This window comes from Balaenoptera acutorostrata, chromosome 7, assembly GCF_949987535.1.
Source record: "Balaenoptera acutorostrata chromosome 7, mBalAcu1.1, whole genome shotgun sequence".
In the NCBI taxonomy this organism is placed as follows: Eukaryota; Metazoa; Chordata; class Mammalia; order Artiodactyla; family Balaenopteridae; genus Balaenoptera; species Balaenoptera acutorostrata.
In genome coordinates this window covers 29,905,406-29,929,993 of record NC_080070.1, presented here as the reverse complement: position 1 = coordinate 29,929,993, position 24,588 = coordinate 29,905,406, and the positions used below count along the sequence as shown (strand labels likewise).

Below are 24,588 nucleotides of genomic sequence, written 5' to 3'. Positions count from 1 at the left end.
CTCTTCTAATACAGAAGAAGTTGTTATTATGAATAAATAGACTATTTTCCTGAAATTGCAACCTTTAGAAAAGCATCCAGGAGTGGATTTAGATGAGTGACCTGTAAGTGATTCTTACCAGGTGACTCCTGCATGGTCAAGCAGAAAATTTCAAAGGAAGAACCTATATTTGTTTCCGGAAATCTTCAGGATTCACTGAGTCTGAAACACATTGGTTTGCTTCTCTGCCATCTTCAGCTTACCAAACCTAGGTACAGAATTTTATCACCTTTAATAAATGTATATCCTTCCATGACATAAACTTTGAAGTTTGGTGTGATCCTTTCCTCCACAGCATACATTTTCTTCCTATTCATTTAATAATACTTAAGAATATCTAGGGACTTCCCTGGTGGTCCAGTGGTTGAGACTCCAGGCTGCCAGTGCAGGGGGCCCAGGTTCAATCCCTGGTCAGGGAACTAGATCCCGCATGCCACAACTAAGACCCGGTGCAACTAAATAAATAAGTAATTAATTTAAAAAAAAAAAAAAGAATATCTATGGTTTATTTTAGTGCTTGGTCAAGTACTATAGAAAATAGTTTGGTACAAAGAATTACAATAGCGAACATGTATTTAGTGTGTTATATGCTGAGTGCTCTACATGAATATTTTATTTCATCCTTACTCTATTAGGTAGGTATGATTATCATTGCTCCTGTTTTATAGTTAATAAAACTGAAGCTTAGTGAGGTTATATTAATCTGAATTTTCACAGCTGGGAAATGTGGTCACTAGTTTTCTAACCCAAGCAGTATAGCACCACACTCCCACACATAACTATCATGCCACGCAGTCCCCCTTTACCTAGTCCCCTAATTAAATCTCTAAAACTTTAACATAAATACAGTGTGTGATGTCCGGCACTTTAACCTCTTCATTTTGTCACACTCTCTCCTATGCCAGCAGGTACTTGACAACTAAGTGGGCTCTGACGCATACCAGGCATGTTCATCCAGTTATATATCACCTCTACCACTGCAACCTGATTTTTTTCCTAGAGCTTCTACCCTCATAGCATTTATGGAGAAGAAACTCTTCCCTCTTCAATATTGCTGATAAGGTCATTGTTGAAGTCTTAATATCCAGATCCGTGGATAACTCGTGTCAGAGATAGTTTCTAAAGGATTTTTTACATAAGTACTATTCAAAATGCAGTCTGTAGACCAGCTTCCTGAATGTGAACTGTTCTGTCACCAGTATGTAATGCAACAAGGAGCTTGTGTCAGAATGTAAATCATCGATGTCACTGTCTTAATCCACTTGGGGACGAAGGGGAGCAAAATTCTCCCACCCCAAAATGTCTCTTTGGCATGCAAATTATTTTGTGCTGAAAACAATCAAGGCCCCAAAGACTCAGGAATCAACGTGGATCTTCCTCCTAATTGCCTGAAGAGTGTAGACAGAGGGCCTGTTCCAGGACAGGAGCTGTCCTGTGTGGACAGGAAGAAGCCTAGCAAAATCAGTTAAAGCTCCTCTGTGTCCCATTGTCTCTGCATAGCCTAGCAAACATCTGTTTACCAAACATTTGCTTTTCCTTCTCTAGGTCAGTTGACTTCCTCCCCTTTGAGATCCCAAACTACTACCCTCAACATCTTTTGTCTATAACTGAAGATGGTATGTTAAGGTGAAGGTTTCGGCCATTTTGGTGAGTTACTCAGCTTTCCTGGGTCTCTCCCATGTATATGTATTATTAAACATTTGTTTGATTTTTCTCCTGTGAAGCTGTTTCATGCCAATTTAATTTTTAGGCCAGCCAGAAGAACCTAGAAGGGTACAAGAAAATTTCTTCCTCCCTGACAGCTGCTATAGCAAAATACCATAGACTGGGTAGCTTATAAACAATAGAAATTTATTTCTCACAATTCTAGAGGTTGGAAGTCGAAGATCAAGATGTGGGAGATTCAGTGCCTGGTGAGAGCCCACTTCTAGACAGTTGTCTTCTTGCTGTAACCTCACATGACTAAAGAGGCAAAGGAGTTTTCTTGGGTCTCTTTTAAAAGAGCACCAATTCTACTCATGAGGGCTCTTCCCTCATGACATCACCCCAAAGGCCCCACCTCCTAATACCATCACCTTGGGAGTTAGGATTTCAACATATGAATTTGGGGGGAACATAAGCATTCAGTCTGCTGCCATCACTAAGCACACTATCTAGTTCCTCTGACATTTTTCTTCCACATGAAGACCTTCTCAATGAAGGATCTAGTGAGTTGACTTGCATTCCCATGCAAGCTTTCTACTTCATCATGGACTGGCACTTTACAGAGTGTGGCCCTACGCTATGGCCTGTGATTGGGTAACACTATGTTTTGTGCCTATCCCATTTAAACAGACTTCAGGTGAGATTATATCAGGCATATGATGTCTTCTCTGGATTTAGTCTCCCTCTTTTTGTCATCAGTATATTCCCAAACACAATCAGGTGTTTTGAGCAGGCCAAGAATCTTCAGGCTGTTCATACAGCGTTTTATATGAGCAACTAGAAAGTGACCAACTGGTGACCCAGAAACATTTTGACATACACATTTAAACTGGTAAAAGCCAGCAGGAAATAAGGGTGATCTTATCCTTGTCTACCTCACACACTGGTAAAGTTCAATCCTGAGACTCAAAAATTCTGTACCTGGTATTCAAGAATTATCTTAAATTCACAGAATAATGGAGCAATTTCCTTTAACTTTTCAATTCAAAATACAGTTACTTATCTACATTCTAATGATTTCTTGTCTTCTTTTGTGTCAGCCACTACTGGGTGATACAAAAGGGCTTCACGGTTCATAATAATTCTATTAATTAGAAATTAACTCAAGCGCTTATTCTGATGCTCTAATTCTGAAAGAACAATTCTCAGATTTATTCCAGGAAAGGTCAAAACTTCTTTTGAAATGAAAGCTTTCACAGAATCCCCATATATAAAACATATAAAGGTATAGCCTTCTAATTAGAGTAAAATCAGCGGGACTGAAACCCTTTCTACCCCCAACCATCAGAACCAGGAAGCACCTAAGATGCCTTCTCAGAGCCCTAAGGTTCTCTGCAACACAGTTTGAGAATCACTGTTACAGTCACCAATTTCTGGAGTATCATTTACAGACTACAGTTATCTGCAGTCATTTGCGTCCTCCTTTTGAACTATAGTTAGCAACGTGCCATGAAATTGCTCATCTTTCTCCATGATTCCAACTTCAGGGTCCAATTGCCAGAAGTTCTCACACATGGTGATAAAAGGCTTATCAATGTTTAAAACATAAAACTGTGGAGGGGATGATAGAGAAGATGGCGGAAGAGTAAGACGCGGAGATCACATTCCTTCCCACAGATACAGTAGAAATACACCTACACGTGGAACTGCTCCTACAGAACACCCACTGAACGCTGGCAGAAAACGTCCGACCTCCAAAAAGGCAAGAAACTCCCCCCGTACTTGGGTAGAGCAAAAGAAAAAAGAAATAACAGAGACAAAAGAATAGGGACGGCACCTGCACCAGTGGGAGGGAGCCGTGAAGGAGGAAAGGTTTCCACGCACTAGGAGCCCCTTCGCGGGTGGAGACTGCGGGAGGCGGAGGGGGGAAGCTTCAGAGCCACGGAGGAGAGCGCAGCCACAGAGGTGCGGAGGGCAAAGCGGAGAGGTTCCCGCACAGAGGCTCGGCGCCGAGCAGCACTCACCAGCCCGAGAGGCTTGTCTGCTCCCCCGCCGGGGCGGGCAGGGCTGGGAGCTGAGGCTCGGGCTGCGGTCGGATCGCAGGGAGAGGACTGGGGCTGGCAGCGTGAACACAGCCTGAAGGGGTTAGCGCACCACAGCTAGCCGGGAGGGAGTCCGGGGAAAAAGTCTGCAGCTGCCGAAGAGGCAAGAGACTTTTTCTTGCCTCTTTGTTTCGCGGCGGGCAAGGAGAGGGGATTCAGAGCGCCGCCTAAACGAACTCCAGAGAAGGGCGCGAGCCGCGGCTATCAGCGCGGATCCCACAGCAACAGGGGCGCAGAGGGAAAATCGGAGAGACTCCCGCACAGAGGCTCGGCGCCGAGCGGCGCTCACCAGCCCGAGAGGCTTGTATGCTCCCCCGCCAGGGCGGGCGGGGCTGGGAGCTGAGGCTCGGGCTGCGGTCGGATCGCAGGGAGAGGACTGGGGCTGGCGGCGTGAACACAGCCTGAAGGGGTTGGCGCACCATAGCTAGCCGGGAGGGAGACCGGGAAAAGGTCTGCAGCTGCCGAAGAGGCAAGAGACTTTTTCTTGCCTCTTTGTTTCGCTGCGCGCAAGGAGAGGGGATTCAGAGCGCCGCCTAAACGAACTCCAGAGAAGGGTGCAAGCCACGGCGATCAGCGCGGACCCCAGAGACGGGCGTGAGACGCTGGGGCTGCTGCTGCCGCCTCCAAAAAGCCTGTGTGTGAGCACAGGTCACTCTCCACACCTCCCCTCCCGGGAGCCTGTGCAGCCCGCCACTGCCAGGGTCCCGGGATCCGGGGACAACATCCCCGGGAGAACGCACTGCGCGCCTCGAGCTGGTGCAACGTCACGCCGGCCTCTGACGCCGCAGGCTCGCCCCGCCTCCTCTGTACCCCTCCCTCCCCCCCGGCCTGAGTGAGCCAGAGCCCCCGAAGCAGCTGCTCCTTTAACCCCGTCCTGTCTGGGCGGGGAACAGACGCCCTCAGGCGACCTACACGCAGAGGCGGGTCCAAATCCAAAGCTGAACCCCAGGAGCTGTGCGAACAGGGAAGAGAAGGGGAAATCTCTCCCAGCAGCCTCAGAAGCAGCGGATTAAAGCTCCACAGACAACTTGATGTGCCTGCATCTGCTGAATACCTGAATAGACAACGAATCATCCCAAATTCAGGAGGGGGACTCTGGGAGCAGGAGATATTAATTTTTCCCCTTTTCCTTTTTTTTGTGAGTGTATATGTATATGCTTCTGGGTGAGATTTTGTCTGTATAGCTTTGCTTTACAATAGCTTTATTTTACTTCACTATATTATAGCCTCTTTCTTTCTTTCTTTCTATTTTTTCTCCCTTTTACTCTGAGCCGTGTGGACGAAAGGCTCTTGGTGCTCCAGCCAGGCATCAGGGCCGTGCCTCTGAGGTGGGAGAGCCAACTTCAGAACACTGGTCCACAAGAGACCTCCCAGCTCCACGTAATACCAAACGGCAAAAATCTCCCAGAGATCTCCATCTCAACATCAAGACCCAGCTTCACTCGACGACCAGCAAGCTACAGTGCTGGACATCCTATGCCAAACAACTAGCTAGACAGGAACACAACCCCATCCATTGGCAGAGAGGCTGCCTAAAATCATAATAAGGCCACAGACACCACAAAATACACCACCAGACGTGGACGTGCCCACCAGAAAGACAAGATCTAGCCTCATCCACCAGAACTCAGGCACTAGTTCCCTCCACCAGGAAGCCTACACAACCCACTGAACCAACCTTAGCCGCTGGGGACAGATACCAAAAACAACGGGAACTACGAACCTGCAGCCTGTGAAAAGGAGACCCCAAACACAGTAAGATAGGCAAAATGAGACGACAGAAAAACACACAGCAGATGAAGGAGCAGGCTCAAAACACACTGGACTTAACAAATGAAGAGGAAATAGGTAGTCTACCTGAAAAAGAATTCAGAATAATGATAGTAAGGATGATCCAAAATCTTGGAAATAGAATAGACAAAATGCAAGAAACATTTAACAAGGATGTAGAAGAACTAAAGAGGAACCAAGCAATGATGAAAAACACAATAAATGAAATTAAAAATACTCTAGATGGGATCAATAGTAGAATAACTGAGGCAGAAGAAAGGATAAGTGACCTGGAAGATAAAATGGTGGAAATAACTACTACAGAGCAGGATAAAGAAAAAAGAATGAAAAGAACTGAGGACAGTCTCAGGGACCTCTGGGACAACATTAAACGTGCCAACATTCGAATTATAGGGGTACCAGAAGAAGAAGAGAAAAAGAAAGGGACTGAGAAAATTTTTGAAGAGATTATAGTTGAAAACTTCCCTAATATGGGAAAGGAAATAGTTAATCAAGTCCTGGAAGCACAGAGAGTCCCATACAGGATAAACCCAAGGAGGAACACGCCAAGACACATATTAATCAAACTGTCAAAAATTAAATATAAGGAAAACATATTAAAGGCAGCAAGGGAAAAAAAACAAATAACACACAAGGGAATCCCCATAAGGTTAACATCTGATCTCTCAGCAGAAACTCTGCAAGCCAGAAGGGAGTGGCAGGATATACTTAAAGTCATGAAGGAGAAAAACCTACAACCAAGATTACTCTACCCAGCAAGGATCTCATTCAGATTCGATGGAGAAATTAAAACCTTTACAGACAAGCAAAAGCTGAGAGAGTTCAGCACCACCAAGCCAGCTTTACAACAAATGCTAAAGGAAATTCTCTAGGCAAGAAACACAAGAGAAGGAAAACACCTACAATAACAAACCCAATACATTTAAGAAAATGGGAATAGGAACATACATATCGATAATTACCTTGAATGTAAATGGATTAAATGCTCCCACCAAAAGACACAGGCTGGCTGAATGGATACAAAAACAAGACCCATACATATGCTGTCTACAAGAGACCCACTTCAGACCTAGGGACACATACAGACTGAAAGTGAGGGGATGGAAAAAGATATTCCATGCAAATGGAAATCAAAAGAAAGCTGGAGTAGCAATTCTCATATCAGACAAAATAGACTTTAAAATAAAGACTATTACAAGAGACAAAGAAGGACACTATATAATGATCAAGGGATCGATCCAAGAGGAAGGTATAACAATTGTAAATATTTATGCACCCAACATAGGAGCACCTCAATACATAAGGCAAATACTAACAGCCATGAAAGGGGAAATTGACAGCAACACAATCATAGTAGGGGACTTTAACACCCCACTTTCACCAATGGACAGATCATCCAAAATGAAAATAAATAAGGAAACACAAGCTTTAAATGATACATTAAACAAGATGGACTTAATTGATATTTATAGGACATTCCACCCAAAAACAACATAATACACATTTTTCTCAAGTGCTCATGGAACATTCTCCAGGATAGATCATATCTTGGGTCACAAATCAAGCCTTGGTAAATTTAAGAAAATTGAAATCGTATCAAGTATCTTTTCCGACCACAACGCTATGAGACTAGATATCAATTACAGGAAAAGATCTGTAAAAAATACAAACACATGGAGGCTACACAATACATTACTTAATAACGAAGTGATTACTGAAGAAATCAAAGGGGAAATCAAAAAATACCTAGAAACAAATGACAATGGAGACACGACGACCCAAAACCTATGGGACACAGCAAAAGCAGTGCTAAGAGGGAAGTTTATAGCAATACAAGCCTACCTCAAGAAACAGGAAACATCTCGAATAAACAACCTAACCTTGCACCTAAAGCAATTAGAGAAAGAAGAACAAAAAAACCCCAAAGCCAGCAGAAGGAAAGAAATTATAAAGATCAGGTCAGAAATAAATGAAAAAGAAATGAAGGAAACAATAGCAAAAATCAATGAAACTAAAAGCTGGTTCTTTGAGAAGATAAACAAAATTGATAAACCATTAGCCAGACTCATCAAGAGAAAAAGGGAGAAGACTCAGATCAATAGAATTAGAAATGAAAAAGGAGAAGTAACCACTGACACTGCAGAAATACAAAGGATCATGAGAGATTACTACAAGCAACTCTATGCCAATAAAATGGACAACCTGGAAGAAATGGACAGATTCTTAGAAATGCACAAACTGCCGAGACTGAACCAGGAAGAAATAGAAAATATGAACAGACCAATCACAAGCACTGAAATTGAAACTGTGATTAAAAACCTTCCAACAAACAAAAGCCCAGGACCAGATGGCTTCACAGGCGAATTCTATCAAACATTTAGAGAAGAGCTAACACCTATCCTTCTCAAACTCTTCCAAAATATTGCAGAGGGAGGAACACTCCCAAACTCATTCTACGAGGCCACCATCACCCTGATACCAAAACCAGACAAAGATGTCACAAAGAAAGAAAACTACAGGCCAATATCACTGATGAACATAGATGCAAAAATCCTCAACAAAATACTAGCAAACAGAATCCAACAGCACATTAAAAGGATCATACACCATGATCAAGTGGGGTTTATCCCAGGAATGCAAGGATTCTTCAATATACGCAAATCAATCAATGTGATACACCATATTAACAAATTGAAGGAGAAAAACCATATGATCATCTCAATCGATGCAGAGAAAGCTTTTGACAAAATTCAACACCCATTTATGATAAAAGCCCTGCAGAAAGTAGGCATAGAGGGAACTTTCCTCAACATAATAAAGGCCATATATGACAAACCGACAGTCAACATTGTCCTCAAGGGTGAAAAACTGAAACCATTTCCACTAAGATCAGGAACAAGACAAGGTTGCCCACTCTCACCACTATTATTCAACATAGTTCTGGAAGTCCTAGCCACAGCAATCAGAGAAGACAAAGAAATAAAAGGAATCCAAATCGGAAAAGAAGAAGTAAAGCTGTCACTATTTGCAGATGACATGATACTATACATAGAGAATCCTAAAGATGCTACCAGAAAACTCCTAGAGCTAATCAATGAATTTGGTAAAGTAGCAGGATACAAAATTAATGCACAGAAATCTCTTGCATTTCTATACACTAATGACGAAAAATCTGAAAGTGAAATTAAGAAAACACTCCCATTTACCATTGCAACAAAAAGAATAAAATATCTAGGAATAAACCTACCTAAGGAGACAAAAGACCTGTATGCAGAAAATTATAAGACACTGATGAAAGAAATTAAAGATGATACAAATAGATGGAGAGATATACCATGTTCCTGGATTGGAAGAATCAACATTGTGAAAATGTCTCTACTACCCAAAGCAATCTACAGATTCAATGCAATCCCTATCAAACTACCACTGGCATTTTTCACAGAACTAGAACAAAAAATTTCACAATTTGTATGGAAACACAAAAGACCCCGAATAGCCAAAGCAATCTTGAGAATGAAAAATGGAGCTGGGGGAATCAGGCTCCCTGACTTCAGACTATATTACAAAGCTTCAGTAATCAAGACAGTTTGGTATTGGCACAAAAACAGAAATATAGATCAATGGAACAGGATAGAAAGCCCAGAGATAAACCCACACACATATGGTCAACTTATCTTTGATAAAGGAGGCAAGCATATACAGTGGAGAAAAGACAGCCTCTTCAATAAGTGGTGCTGGGAAAATTGGACAGGAACATGTAAAAGTATGAAATTAGAACACTCCCTGACACCATGCACAAAAATAAACTCAAAATGGATTAAAGACCTAAGTGTAAGGGCAGACACTATCAAACTCTTAGAGGAAAACATAGGCAGAACACTCTATGACATACATCACAGCAAGATTCTTTTTGACCCAGCTCCCAGAGAAATGGAAATAAGAACACAAATAAACAAATGGGACCTAATGAAACTGAAAAGCTTTTGCACAGCAAAGGAAACCATAAACAAGACCAAAAGACAACCCTCAGAATGGGAGAAAATATTTGCAAATGAAGCAACTGACAAAGGATTAATCTCCAAGATTTACAAGCAGCTCATGCAGCTCAATAACAAAAAAAACGAACAACCCAATCCAAAAATGGGCAGAAGATCTAAATAGACATTTCTCCAAAGAAGATATACAGATGGCCTACAGACACATGAAAGAATGCTCAACATCATTAATCATTAGAGAAATGCAAATCAAAACTACAATGAGATATCATCTCACACCGGTCAGAATGGCCATCATCAAAAAATCTAGAAACAATAAATGCTGGAGAGGGTGTGGAGGAAAGGGAACACTCTTGCACTGTTGGTGGGAATGTAAATTGATACAGCCACTATGGAGAACAGTATGGAGGTTCCTTAAAAAACTAAAGATAGAACTACCATACGACCCAGCAATCCCACTACTGGGCATATACCCTGAGAAAACCATAGGTCAAAAAGAGTCATGTACCAAAATGTTCATTGCAGCTCTATTTACAATAGCCAGGACATGGAAGCAACCTAAATGTCCATCGACAGATGAATGGATAAAGAAGATGTGGCACATATATACAATGGAATATTACTCAGCCATAAAAAGAAATGAAATGGAGGTATTTGTAATGAGGTGGATGGAGTTAGAGTCTGTCATACAGAGTGAAGTAAGTCAGAAAGAGAAAAACAAATACAGTATGCTAACACATATATATGGAATCTAAGGGAAAAAAAAAAAAAAAAGGCCATGAAGAACCTAGTGGCAAGACGGGAATAAAGACACAGACCTACTAGAGAATGGACTTGAGGATATGGGGAGGGGGTGGGGTGAGATGTGACAGGGTAAGAGAGTGTCATGGACATATATACACTACCAAATGTAAAATAGATAGCTAGTGGGAAGCAGCCGCATAGCACAGGGAGATCAGCTCGGTGCTTTGTGACCACCTAGAGGGGTGGGATGGGGAGGGTGGGAGGGAGGGAGATGCAAGAGGGAAGAGAAATGGGAACATATTGTATATGTATAACAGATTCACTTTGTTATAAAGCAGATGCTAACACACTATTGTAAGGCATTATACTTCAATAAAGATGTTTGAAAAAAAAAAAAACAAAAAACATAAAACTGCATGACTCAAGCTCCCCAAACACACCCAACAAGCATTGCCACTTCTCAATTCTGCAATACTCTCCAGCCAGAGTTCAAGAGTTTTTTCTCCTAATGTGATAACAAACAACCTCTAAAAACAAAACATAGCTTTTAGTAGTGCCTTAAGTCAAGCAGTACCACTTACTCATCCTAAATATGTTCCAGAGTTTGGACCCAAAAATATATCCTGGGGACTTCCCTGGCAGTCCAGTGGTTAAGCCTCCACGCTTCCACTGCAGGGGGCACAGGTTTGATCCCTAGTCGGGGAACTAAGATCCCACATGCTGCATAGCAAGGCCAAAAAAAAAAATATTCCAAGCTTGTAGCCTACCTTAGCAATTTTGTCATAGATTTCTCTTTTTTCTACAGAAAGAAGTTTTTTCTTAAAAGTTACAATATTGAAGTTAGGTGTTGTTTTTCTATGTACTTTGTCCAAGATATTTCTCTCCCTGGGTCTCAAAGGTCATGGAAGATGCACAGGTCAACATTTGAACTGACTTTCTCTCCTAAACAACTTACCCACTGCATAATAGCCTCTATATCAGTCTGCAGAAACCTTTGATATTTGCCAGCTATCATCATGGTTCATTGATATTCCCGATAGTCCAAAGTTTTTCCTCTCAAAACACACAAAAATTACAATAGCTTCGACTTTCTCTACTACGCATGCTATTCACTGTCTAAATGAAACTGTTGCAAAAGTGTTTGTTTGATGTTTGCTTGCATGTTGTTTTTGTTTTGCAGAAAGCATCCAAGAAGTGTGTGTGTGTGTGTGTTGTTTGCAGTAAGGGTGAAAAGAAGACATAAATCTTATCTGACACTTTTTCTAGAGTCCTGATCAAGAATTTGTACTGAAATCTGAATTTTCAAAAATGGTGGTAAGTTAGACATGTCTCATCTCATCAAATAGACTATAAACTCCTTGAGGATAGAAATCATGGCTTGCGTTTCTTTGGAGTTGCTGACGGTACTCAGAATAGTGCCCCTTGAGAGTATTTTTGGAATCAAATAAAATCAACCTAGAGGGTTAAATTAAGCCATAGAGCAGTTCCTACACTGTTCTTAAATCTTGTAAGTGTCCTTCTGTAATTCATTAAGTTTAGACTTGACATATAACTTACTATATGGTGTTATAATTGAATGACAAAAATGGCATTGAATGACAAAAGCTATCACTGTCTACGTAGCTTTTCCACTTCTTTGGTGGACTACTGACATAAGAATTTAAAAAGTGTGACTATTGGGTATAAGGTAGGCTCAAGGATGTATTATACTACACGGGAATATAGCCAATATTTTATAATAACTGTAAATGGAAAGTAACTTTTAAAATTGTATAAAAAACATGTAAAATTTTTTAAAAATAAAAAGCATTTAAGGAAAATGTGGCTAGCAGTGACATATCCTCAAACATCTGAATGGGTTAGACTTAACATTGTTCACAAGGGCAGAAATTGCAGAACTTAAAAATGAAATTGTACAGTACACAATTAGGTTTGGATGATTAGGTGGTATCCGCGGTATTAAGTAAAATCACAAGTGTCAATAGTAGGCAACTATTTTTGCATAAACACTAATCTACAAAAGAAATTAAAATGTTAAGATGATTAATTTCTTTTCACTTATCCAAAATGCATATACCCTTACAGCACTCCACAAGGAGACAATACGCATTTTTTACAATTTAGATTACTTACTTCCAAAAGAATGAAAGATCATCAGAGAGAACGTTGTCATCGTGTTTAGTGATGAATGTTAATCGATGAGCATATTTGCAAAGTAGCAACACGGAGACAGTAGCCTAAATATTCACCTTAAAATTCAATCAATGGCTGTCTCTTTGCACAGGGCGGCTATGGATTGCCCATCACTGACTTATGTAGAAGGCCACATAAACATTTGTCTTATATTTTGAACGGTAAATTTGGTTGTTTTAGATATTTATGTTACTAATTTCTCTGCATCTCTCCTTGACTTACTTATGTTGTTGCTACAAGCTGCTTTTATTAAAGAGGAAACTTTATCTTGCCTTCAAAAGCTAAAATACAGGCAAAAACTAATGTCCACCAGGGATTCTATGTATCTATAGCTATTCAGTCATTGTTGCTTAGCAACATAACGACTCTTCCTATAGAGAGGTGTAAAATATATATATATATACACACATATATAAGCATGTATAGAATCTTGTAAAAATGAATACCATTTAATAAACTACCTTATAGTTTCCAAACACAAAATATCTCTTTGCATACTGATATTAACATTGTAGCATAATATTTATTAATATTTTAGAAAAACATTTAGAAAGAAGTAGTACATTAAAAATATACTCTAGCAAAAAAGTCTAAGAAAGAAAAAAGGCAAGAAACTGGAAACCTAAAACTCAATACTATGATCTTTACTTTCACCATCAATGCTAATAAAAACCACTCAGGAGAGGCAGAGAGTGAAGAGAAAATAAACTTGTTAGAAAACAGTATAAAATGATTAAGACCTTTAGGACAATCAGTCCTGGACTTTATCCTAAATAGCTGAAAAATGATACAAGTATTATCTTTACGTGAGACTTACCATATACATAAGAGCTATTTATTAGAATGCAAGATAATTTGGAACTGTAAAACTCTGCCAAAATAGTCTAACATGTTTTTGATGTCTCAAAAGATATTTCAGGGCTTCCCTGGTGGCGCAGTGGTTGAGAATCCGCCTGCCAATGAAGAGGACACGGGTTCGCGCCCTGGTCCACGAAGATCCCACATGCCACAGAGCAACTAAGCCTGTGCACCACAACTACTGAGCCTGCACTCTAGAGCCCGTGAGCCACAACTACTGAAGCCCACGTGCCACAACTACTGAAGCCCACGCACCTAGAGCCCTTGCTCCGCAACAAGAGAAGCCACTGCAATAAGAAGCCCGCGCACCACAACAAAGAGTAGCCCTTGCTCGCCACAACTAGAGAAAAGCCTGTCCGTGGCAACAAAGACCCGACGCAGCCAAAAACAAGTAAATAAATAAATTAAATAAATATGTATTTAAAAAAAAGATATTTCAGCTTATTTTAGGTATCTTAGGGTCTCATTATAAACAATTCTTATTGCACAATACAGTGAAAGTTATCTTAGTTTTCTTATTTTTTCTAATTCTGAATGAAAGAGATGATTATACAGCCAATACCTGACTTAAAAACAGTTGATGCTTCAAAATTGATCCCTAGTCAGTTGTTTGAAATTGTTAATATATTTTCCCTTTTTAAAAAGTTATAGACTTCTGCTTCCACCCAAGATGGAGAAACAGGGACAAGATCTATCCTCCTATCTGAAACAACAAAAACCTGAAAATATACAAGACAATGACTTGCAAGCCACTGACATCAGGCAACAAAAGACAGTGATCACTAAGAGATGGGAAACAAAGAGACAAGCCCTATGACTGTCATGAGAGAGTTTGCAGAGCATAGTGCAGGAAGGAAGAAACCAGGTGCAGATTGGAGACTCCCTGAGCTGAGAAGATGGAACTGACACTCCGAAGAGACAAAAGCATCTGGAGTTCTCAGGAAAGAGTAGCAAAAGGAGAAATTGCACACAGAGAGAATATCATAATACTTGAAGTTCTGTAAGTCACCCCTGTAAGTATTCACCTGTGTACTGAACCATGCATGCACTTAGGAAACTACATGAGGCTTGGGAAAGAACCACCCAAAATAATTAAGGGTAACAATGCCCAATGCTCACACAAGGCAGGGAATGGTGCCTGTTGCCAGCACCCAAACTGAATAACTCTCAAAAACTGAGGGACAGTAGTAGAGTACACACAAGTTTTTTTTACCTCAGTAATGGAAAATGATTAGCTTAAAAATAAGCACTGCTCTGGTACCTAACAAATCTTCAAAGTAACACCTGAAATAATCAATTTCTTAAGAAATGTAACTACATCACAGAACAAAGCTCAATAATATTTATAAAAATAGACATAAACTGTACCCAACAGAGTAAAATTCACAATGCCTGGTGAAATTCACAATGTCAATCAAAAATTATCAGACATGCAAAGAAGCAAGAAAATATGACTCGTAAAGAAGAAGTAATTCAATTGAGTAGGACCAACCCAGAACCAATACATATGTTAGAATTATCAAACAGGAACACTAAAACAATTAAACTGTAGTCCATGTATTCAAAAACGTATGTAGAGACATGGAAGGTATTTTACAAATTTAAAGACCTTAATAAAAATTCTAGAGACTAAAATAAAAACACTAGATGGAATAAATGGCAAAAAGAAAAATTAATATACTGAAAACATGGCAACAGAATCTATCAGAAATGAAATACATAGAGCAAAGGGAATCAAAAAAGAAGTGGAAAAGCATCAGTGAGCTGTGGGGCAGTTTTAAGCAGCCTAATACACATGTAATTGGAGTCACAGAAGGAGAGGGGTTGGAGGATGGGACTGAATAATTTTTGAAGATATAATGCTTAAAAACATTCCAAATTTGATGAAAATTATAATTGCATATCATACCTCAATAAATCTGAGGTATGATATGCATGAAGAAAACTACCTCAAGTCACACTGTAATTAAATGGCTCAAAACCTGTGAGAAACAAACAAACAAAAAAACTTAAAAGCAGTCAAAGAAAAAATGGCACACTATATAAGAGGAACAAAGATAAGGATGACATCGAATTTGTCACCAGAAACAACGCAAGAGAAAAGATAGTAGAGCAATACCTTTATTACACTGAAAGAAAAAACTTAGAACATATCTTTCAAGAACAAAGGCAAAATAAAGACTTTCAGATATACAGAGGTTGAAAGAATTCATCACACACCTGCACTCCAAGACATGTTAAAGAAAGACCTTCAGGCTGAACAAAATGATGCCAGAAGGAAATCTGATCCACACAAGGAATGAAGACCACCAGAAAATACGTAACTACATGGGTAAAACATGAAGGAGCTTTGTGCTATTATGTAAAGCTCTTTAAAAGATACTAATTATTGGGGGCTTCCCTGGTGGCGCAGTGGTTGAGAATCTGCCTGCCAATGCGGGGGACACGGGTTCGAGCCCTGGTTTGGGAAGATCTCACATGCCGCGGAGCAACTGGGCCCGTGAGCAACAACTACTGAGCCTGCACGTCTGGAGCCTGTGCCCTGCAACAAGAGAGGGCCCGACAGTGACAGGCCCGTGCACCCCGATGAAGAGTGGCCCCCGCTCGCCACAACTAGAGAAAGCCCTCGCACAGAAACGAAGACCCAACACAGTCCTAAATAAATAAATAAATAAATAAATAAATAAATAAATAAATAAAAGATACTAATTGTTTAGGGAGAAAATATTTGCAAATGAATCAATGGACAAAGGATTAATCTCCAAAATATACAAACAGCTCATGCAGCTCAATATTGAAAAAACAAGCAACCCAATCAAAAAATGGGCAGAAGACCTAAATAGACATTTCTCCAAAGAAGACATACAGGTGGCCGAGAAGCACATGAAAAGCTGCTCAACATCACTAATTATTAGAGAAATGCAAATCAAAACTACAGTGAGGTATCCCCTCACACCAGTTAGAATGGGCATCATCAGAAAATCTACAAACAAAAAATGCTGGAGAGGGTGTGGAGAAAAGGGAACACTCCTGCACTGTTGGTGGGAATGTAAATTGATACAGCCACTATGGAGAACAGTATGGAGGTTCCTTAAAAAACTAAAAATAGAATTACCATATGACCCAGCAATCCCACTACTGGGCGTATACCCAGAGAAAACCATAATTCAAAAAGACACATGCACCCCAATGTTCATTGCAGCACTATTTACAATAGCCAGGTCATGGAAGCAACCTAAATGCCCATCGACAGACGAATGGATAAAGAAGATGTGGTACATATATACAATGGAATATTACTCAGCCATAAAAAGGAATGAAATGGGGTCATTTGTAGAGACGTGGATGGATCTAGAGACTGTCATACAGAGTGAAGTAAGTCAGAAAGAGAAAAGCAAATATCATATATTAACGCATATATGTGGAACCTAGAAAAATGGTACAGATGAACCAATTTGCAAGGCAGAAATAGAGACACAGATATAGAGAACAAACGTATGGAAACCAAGGGGGGAGAGTGGCGGGGGTGGTGGTGATGGGATGAATTGGGAGACTGGGATTGATATATATACACTAATATGTATAAAATAGATAACTAATAAGAGACTGCTGTATAAAAAAATAAATAAAATAAAATTCAAAAATTCAAAAAAAAAAGATACTAATTGTTTAAACAAAAGTAGAAACCATGTATCATGGGGTTTATAATAAATGTAAAAGTAAAATGTATGTCCATGTTAGTTCAAAGGCTGGCACAGAAGAAATGGAAGCACACTATAAAGTTAGTATACTATTGATTAAATGGTATAACATCATTTGAAGGGAGAGTGTAATGAGCTAAAGATGTATACTATAATCTTTAAAGCATCCACTAAAATAGCAGAACAAAGATTTACAGCCATTCAGCCAACAAATGAATTAAAATTAAATCACTAAAAGTGTTCAGTTAATCCCAAAGAAGCCAGAAAATTTTGGAAAAGGGAGTAAAGAACTGGTGGGAGAAATAGAAGTTAAGCAGCAAAATGATAGCTTTAAACCAAACCATATGAACAAACACAAAATATGTAAATGGTCTAAACACCCCAATTAATAGGCAGAGGTTTTCCAGCTGGATAAATAAACAAGACACAACAATATGCTGCCCATAAGAAATTCACTTCAAATATAAAGACACAAATAGGTTACAGGTATGAGGATGGTAAAAGAGACACCAACAGCGATCAAAAGAAAGCTGAAATCTTTATATCAATATCAGAAAAAGTAGATTTCAGAACAAAGAATACTATCAGATATAAAGAAGGTCATTTCCTAATGATAAATAGGTCAATTCATCAAGAGGACATAATAATCCTAGACATTTAAACACATAAGAGAACTTCAAACTACATGAAATGAAAACTGACAAAACTACAATGAGAAATACCACAACAGTAGAAGAGTTCAATATCTTTCAATAATTGATAGAACAAGTAGAGAAAAGATCAATAAGGATATAGTAAATTTGAACATCATTATTAACCAACTGGCATAATTCACATTTATAGAACATTATACCCAGCAACAGAATACAAAATTCTTATCTTCATGCACACATTACACTTCCAAGGTAGACCATATTCCAAGTCATACTAAATGTTTCAATAAATTCAAAAAATTCAAATCATACAAGTATGTTTTCTGACCACAGTAGCAGGAAATAAGTATTCCATAATAGAAATATTTGGGAAAAAATCTCCAAATATTTGGAAAGTAAATAACAAACCTCGATATAACCTATGGGTCACAAGAAATCAAAAGAGAAATTAGAAATTTTGATCTGATTAAAACAAAAATACAACATATTAAAATTTGCGAGCCGCGCCCTGCCTTTGCCCTTGCCACGCTGCCTGCTCGGGAGCGAGTCAGGTGGCGGCACTGGCTGCGGCGTGGCTGATACTGGCGGCTGCCGCCTGCGCACAGTGGGACCAGGACTTCTACGACTTCAAGGCGGTCAGCATCCGGGGCAAGACGGTGTCGCTGGAGAAGCACCGCGGCTCTGTGTCCCTGGTGGTGAACATGGCTAGCTAGTGAGGCTTTACAGATCAGCACCACCGGGCCCTGCAGCAGCTACAGCGGGACCTGCGGTCCCATCACTTCAACGTGCTTGCGTTCCTCTGCAACCAGTTTGGCCAATTTGGCCAACAGGCGCCTGACATTAAAAGGAGATGGAGAGCTTTGCCCGCCGCACCTACAGTGTCTCTTTCCCCATGTTTAGCAAGATCGCAGTCACCGGCACTGGTGCCCACCCTGCCTTCAAGTACCTGACCCAGACTTCTGGGAAGGAGCCCACCGGCAACCTCTGTAAGTACCTAGTGGCCCCAGTTGGAAAGGTGGTAGGGTGCTTGGGACCCAACCCTGTCGGTGGAGGAGATCGGGTCCCAGATTACAGCGCTTGTGAGGAAGCTCATCCTGAAGAAGCGAGAAGACTTATAATCACTTTCCCTCCTCTCCCACTGTCCCCTCCCCACGCTGTGCACACGTGACCAAAGCAAACTCAAATAGTGCTACAAAGGGAGAGACTACTGACTCTACTTCCTTCACTCTTATCCCACCGACCCCATCACTCCTGTCGCAGGAAAATTCTAGTAGTTTGATTCTTTGAATCTTAGAGCAACCTATAGGAACCCCTGACCAGTGAGAGCTCTTGACCAAATGACTCAATAAGAACCTCTAGTCCATGAAAACATGTGCCAAATAGAAGTATTTGAAGCAATAATCTCCTACCTGTTATGAAATCTGTAAAATGGGGCCAATTCCTACCTCACAGAGCTGTTGTGAGGATGAGGATGAAAGGCCTATGAAAGTGTCTAGGGCAGTGACAGCTAACTAGGAGGCATTCAAAAATTATTTTCTGCAGATGAACGAAAAAATAAGTTGTGATCAATAAAAACTTGAAGGCCCCCCCCCAAAAAATAATTTGTGGGCTTCCTCTAAAGCAGAACTTAGAAGAAAATTTATAGTACTAACTGTCTATATTAGAAAAGTGAAAAGGTCTTAAATCAAAGACCTCAGCTTCCAATTTAAAAAACTAGAACGGAGGAGCAAGTTAAACAGGGTAAGCCAAAGGAAGGAAATAATAAATGTCAGTGTATATGTTAATAAAATCGGGAAAAAAGTAATAGAGAATATCAGTGATATCAAGAGCTGGTTTGTTTGTTTTTTTTTAAACAAAGAGTCCATGGCTTTTCTTTTTTTTTTTTTTTTTTAAACTTTTGGGTTTATTTATTTTATTTATTTATTTTTGGCTGTGTTGGGTCTTCGTTTCTGTGCGAGGGCTTTCTGTAGTTGTGGCAAGTGGCGGCCACTCTTCATCGCGGTGCGCGGGCCTCTCATTATCGCGGCCTCTTTTGTTGCAGAGCACAGGCTCCAGACGCGCAGGCTCAGTAACTGTGGCTCACGGGCCTAGTTGCTCCGCGGCATGTGGGATCTTCCCAGACCAGGGCTCGAACCCGTGTCCTCTACACTGGCAGGCAGATTCTTAACCACTGCGCCACCAGGGAAGCCCAAGAGCTGGTTTTTTGAGAACTTTAATAAAATTGATAAACTTCTAGCCAGACTTATAAGGGAAAAACGTGAGATAACACGAATTATCAACATTGGGAAGGAGAGAAATGACATCACTGCAGATTCTAAAGATATTAAAAGGATAGTAAGGATAGACAAGTTTATACCAATAAGTTCAACAACTTGGATAAAGTGGAGAGATAACTTGAAAGACACAAACTAACAAAGATCACTCGAAAATAAGCTTGGATATTCTGAGTAGCCTCTCTACGGCTATCAAAGAAATTGAGTTTGTTGTTACAAACCTTCCCACAAAGAAAACTCCGGCACAGATGGCTTCACTGGTGAATTTTCCCAAACATTGAAGGAAGAATTACCATTCTACATAAACTCTTCCAGAAAATTGATAATGAGTGAATGCTTCCCAACTCTTCTAAATGAGGCCAGCATTACTCTGATACCAAAACCAGACAAAAACATAACAGAAGAGAAATCACAGAAGGTATCCCTCATGAACATAGCTGAAAAAATCCTCAGCAAAATAATAAAAAATCAGATAAAACAAAAAATAAGGATAATACGTGATGACCAAGTGGAGTTTATTCCAGAAATGTAAGGTTGATTTAACGTTCAAAAATCCATCAACATTATTCCCCATATCGACAACCAAAAGAGAAAATAATATGATCATCTCGATAGGACTCAGAAAAAGCATTCGAAAAAAGGCACTATCCATTCCTGATTTTTAAAGAAATCTCTTAACAAAGCAGGAATAGAAGAAAATTTCTACAACGTGTTATACATGGTGGTTAAGTTTACAGGGTAACCCACAAATCTATTTAGTTCTTATATAAATTGTTATATCTATGCAATTGTCAAGAATTGGAGGCAACACTCTTGAAATCTATAGCCTGGGATTTCAGTTACTCATATTCCTTCAGCACCAGGATCCCCTGGGAGTTAGCTGGCTGCTGGCTCAGCAAACTTGGGCTTATCTATAGAACTTGGTCACACTAAAGTGTATATAATCAGTCTCAACTCTGTTAAAGGGCTGAAGACAGAAGACCACAGAGCATCTAGAGGAGATGGAAGAGGCAGTGGAATTTCTTACCTTTTTTAATCCTATAGGACTCTTATTGTCCATCTCTGTCCCAGAATAAAGACACGATTTTAATAGATGTTAATAAACCCATGGGAGAAGAGAACATAGAGGAGGAGGACTTTTCCAGGCTACACCAAACTTAAATGGGCTAAGATCTATAGACATCATGGATCTGAAAGAGGCGAGAGGGTTCTATCACAGGATTTTCAGCCCATTAACCAAACCAATTCGTGTACTCACTGTAGCCTGAAGCCAAAGCTGATTTCTCAAGGCCTGTGCTTTCCTGCGGAATCAATCTCGTTGTCTCGTAGTTCAGAAACCTAAAGGGAAGGCATCATACTATTTAGCTCTCAATAAAGGCTACCACAGTCCTTCAGACTCCACAGATTTAGCCCAAAATGATAGAGAAAGAAACTATGAATGTACATTTCCTGTTCATTTCTCTCGGGGAAGTACCTGTATGGGAGTATGTGATCTACACCCTTACCCCACGCACACATGCAAGACTATTTCTGCTTCAGCTCTGGAATCCCACGCTGTCTAACCTTATCACTCCTCCCCCGGAATCCCCTCTCCACCCCTCCTCGCTCCTCTGCTGGCCTGGGTGGTGAGAAATTGGTGCATCATTTATATACATCAGGCAGGTGGATTTCTGGATCCTGCAGAGGAGATGAGAGGAAGGAAGGATGAGGTGCAGGACAATAGATCCCATGTAAAAGAGCAAGAAATTCATCTGCTTCATATCCTGACTGAGGGCCAGTCCTATTGACAGCCCTCAACTGCAAACAGATCATTAAACACTGTCCACAGAGGTACTTAAGAAATTTCATGGCTAGAGAAGCAATTAGCTCTCAGGGGATGGAGGCTACTTGCCATCCCACACTTCCCTTCTTTCCTTCCTTCCATAATTACTGAGTATCTTTTCTATGTCAAGTACTGTGCTAGGTTCTAGGGATACAATGACAAGTGTAGCATACCTTGAAGAACTTGAAGTCTAAACAGAGGCAAATAGGTATGCTGGCATGTACAGGCAATAAACACTTAGTAATATAATAACTGAATATATTAGAAGAAATAATTATGCCAAGAGAAAGAGGCCAGACCAAAAAAAACCGGAGTTTTTACTGAAATGATTCTCCAGGTATATATAATTCTTAAAAGTGTAAATTAATCTTTAACAACAGAAAGTAGATCAGTGATTGCTTGGGGATGGGGCCAAACGGAGGAGGTAGGGCAATAGGGAGAGATCACAAAAGGGCACAAGGAAATTTTAGGTGTGATGAATATACTCATTATCCTGATTCTGGTGTTGATTTCATGGGTACACATATATATCAAAACTTATTAAAATGGGCACTTTAAATATGTGCAGTTTATTGTATGTCAATTAAACTTCAGTAAAGCTGTTAAAAATATATTACAGGGTACAGTGTGGGCACAAAGGAAAGAATGTTGTTTTTTTTTTTTTTTTCCTGCAGAGGATGAGAGGATGAGACACTCTGCAGAAGCCTCTTAAACAGATATTGCTACAAGCAACCACATTCTTTGTATTAGACAGGGTCCTCACAAGGAACAGGGCACAATCAAACTGTGTAACATGGGAAGAGATCAATAAAAGGACTGGAGACAAAGGTGTGAGAAAGATGTGGAAAAATCTGAGGGATAGTGCAGCACCCCAGGGCTAGTAGCGCAGGACACAGGCACTCCTTCTAGACTGGAAGTAGAGAAGAAGAGAGTGTTTCCTGGAACCTGCAAAGAGGGATGCTTGAAAAGGACCCGAAACCTTAGAGTCAACATCCCACCTACATGGACCTTTTAGGGAGGGAGCAGATGAAGAAAGACCCTAACTGGACTTTCCTCCTTCCCTTTCATTCCCTACTGGTGCTCCCAGTTGACCAACCCCAACCAAAACCAGAGAATAAGGAGGAATCCATTCAGACCAGCCTCCTCGGTCTCAGAGCAGTATGGAAAATAAATCTGGAAAAACAAATAGATGATAGGCAACATAATCCCCATTATAGTCCGCTTTTTCCTTTTTTGGTCCAAGATCGAAAGATGCAAAATTATATAGAAACTAACGGAGAATTATGTTTTTCCTCTGAAAAACAATGATTATTTCAAACTTTTACTTCATACTGGTAGAAACACTAGTTTTTACTCTGATTGGATAATCTCAGTTCCTACATCTGGAAGGATGCTGTGGAGAGCATGAATTTGATAGCCAGAGCCCTAGGCCAGGAGCTGACAAGCCAAACTATGGCTCGTGGGCCAAATCTGGCCCACCATCTGTTTTTGTACAGCCCGCAAGGTGGAGATGGTTTCTACATTTTTAAATGGTTGAAAAAAATATCAAAAGAAGAAAAATATTTTGTTATAAATGCAAATTACATGAAATTCAAATTTCAGTGTCCACAAATGAAGCTTTTCTGGAACCGGCTATGCCTACAATTTACATTTATTATCTGTGGCTGCTTTTGCACTCAGTGGCAGAGCTGAGTAGCTGTCCACAAAACTTTAAATCTTTACTCCATGGCCTTTTACAGAAAAAATTTGATAACCCTTACCCTATGCTAAAGAAGCTGGAGATTTGGAGACAGATTCACCTGAGACCACACCCTGATTCTACCAGTACCTGGATGTGTCATCCTGACATGTTACTCAATTTCTATGAGCCTTAGTGTTTTTAAGAAAAAAAGAGAGATAATCATGTCTACTATATAGAGTGACTGTTGAAGATTAAGTCACAGAACAAAAGTAAAGTACCCAGCACATAGACTAATACACAGAGAAAATTATTCCTCTCCTTAAACGAATAATAGAAGTGAAAAACCATGCAACATTACGTAACACAGTTTTCTTGCCTTTCTTTTTATATACCGTTTTTACTTTACCATATACTAAACATATTTCTATCTTCACATCATTCCAACTAGTGTCAGAGGAGATTTACCTCTTATCTAAAGCTAATCTCTTGCCAGTAAACACTAAATTCCATCCCTTTTCTATGTGCTTAGATAATAGTTCTTAATATTTAGTGTGCTTAGAAATCACCAGGTATTAAGATACAGATCCTTGAGCTTATTGAAGAATCTGAATTTTAAAATTACTTTATGAAACATTGATATAAGATTCTCCCCTTTCTCTCTCTCTCTCTCTCTCCACACACACACAGAAATACTTCCTTTCTAACAGTTTCAGCCTCTTTCAAGGACTCTTTCTTTCAATATCCTTTATCTTAAAAAAAAGATTAGGGACTTCCCTGGAGGTCCAGAGGTTAAGTCTTCACCTTCCAACGCAGGGGGTGCAGGTTCAATCCCTGGTCAGGGAGCTAAGATCCCACATGCCTTGTGGCCAAAAAACCAAAACATAAAACAGAAGCAATATTGTAACAAATTCAATAAAGACTTTAAAAATGGTCCACATCAAAAAAAAAAAATCTTTAAAAAAAAAAAGATTAGAGCGTTTATCCTCCTAATAGCCTTTCTGGCTACCTTTTGATCTCTCTTATTTTTACCATCAAAATCACTACATGCACAATATATAACACATCTGAAGCTATTTGGGGAACTTGTGTGAT

At 40.0% G+C, this 24,588-nt stretch overlaps 1 pseudogene; it reads left to right on the top strand.

The window, feature by feature from the left end:
- The window catches only part of LOC103010083 (glutathione peroxidase 7-like), a 75,963-nt pseudogene extending 57,125 nt beyond the window's left edge, over positions 1–18,838 (top strand).
- The last annotated feature ends 5,750 nt before the right edge of the window (positions 18,839–24,588 follow it).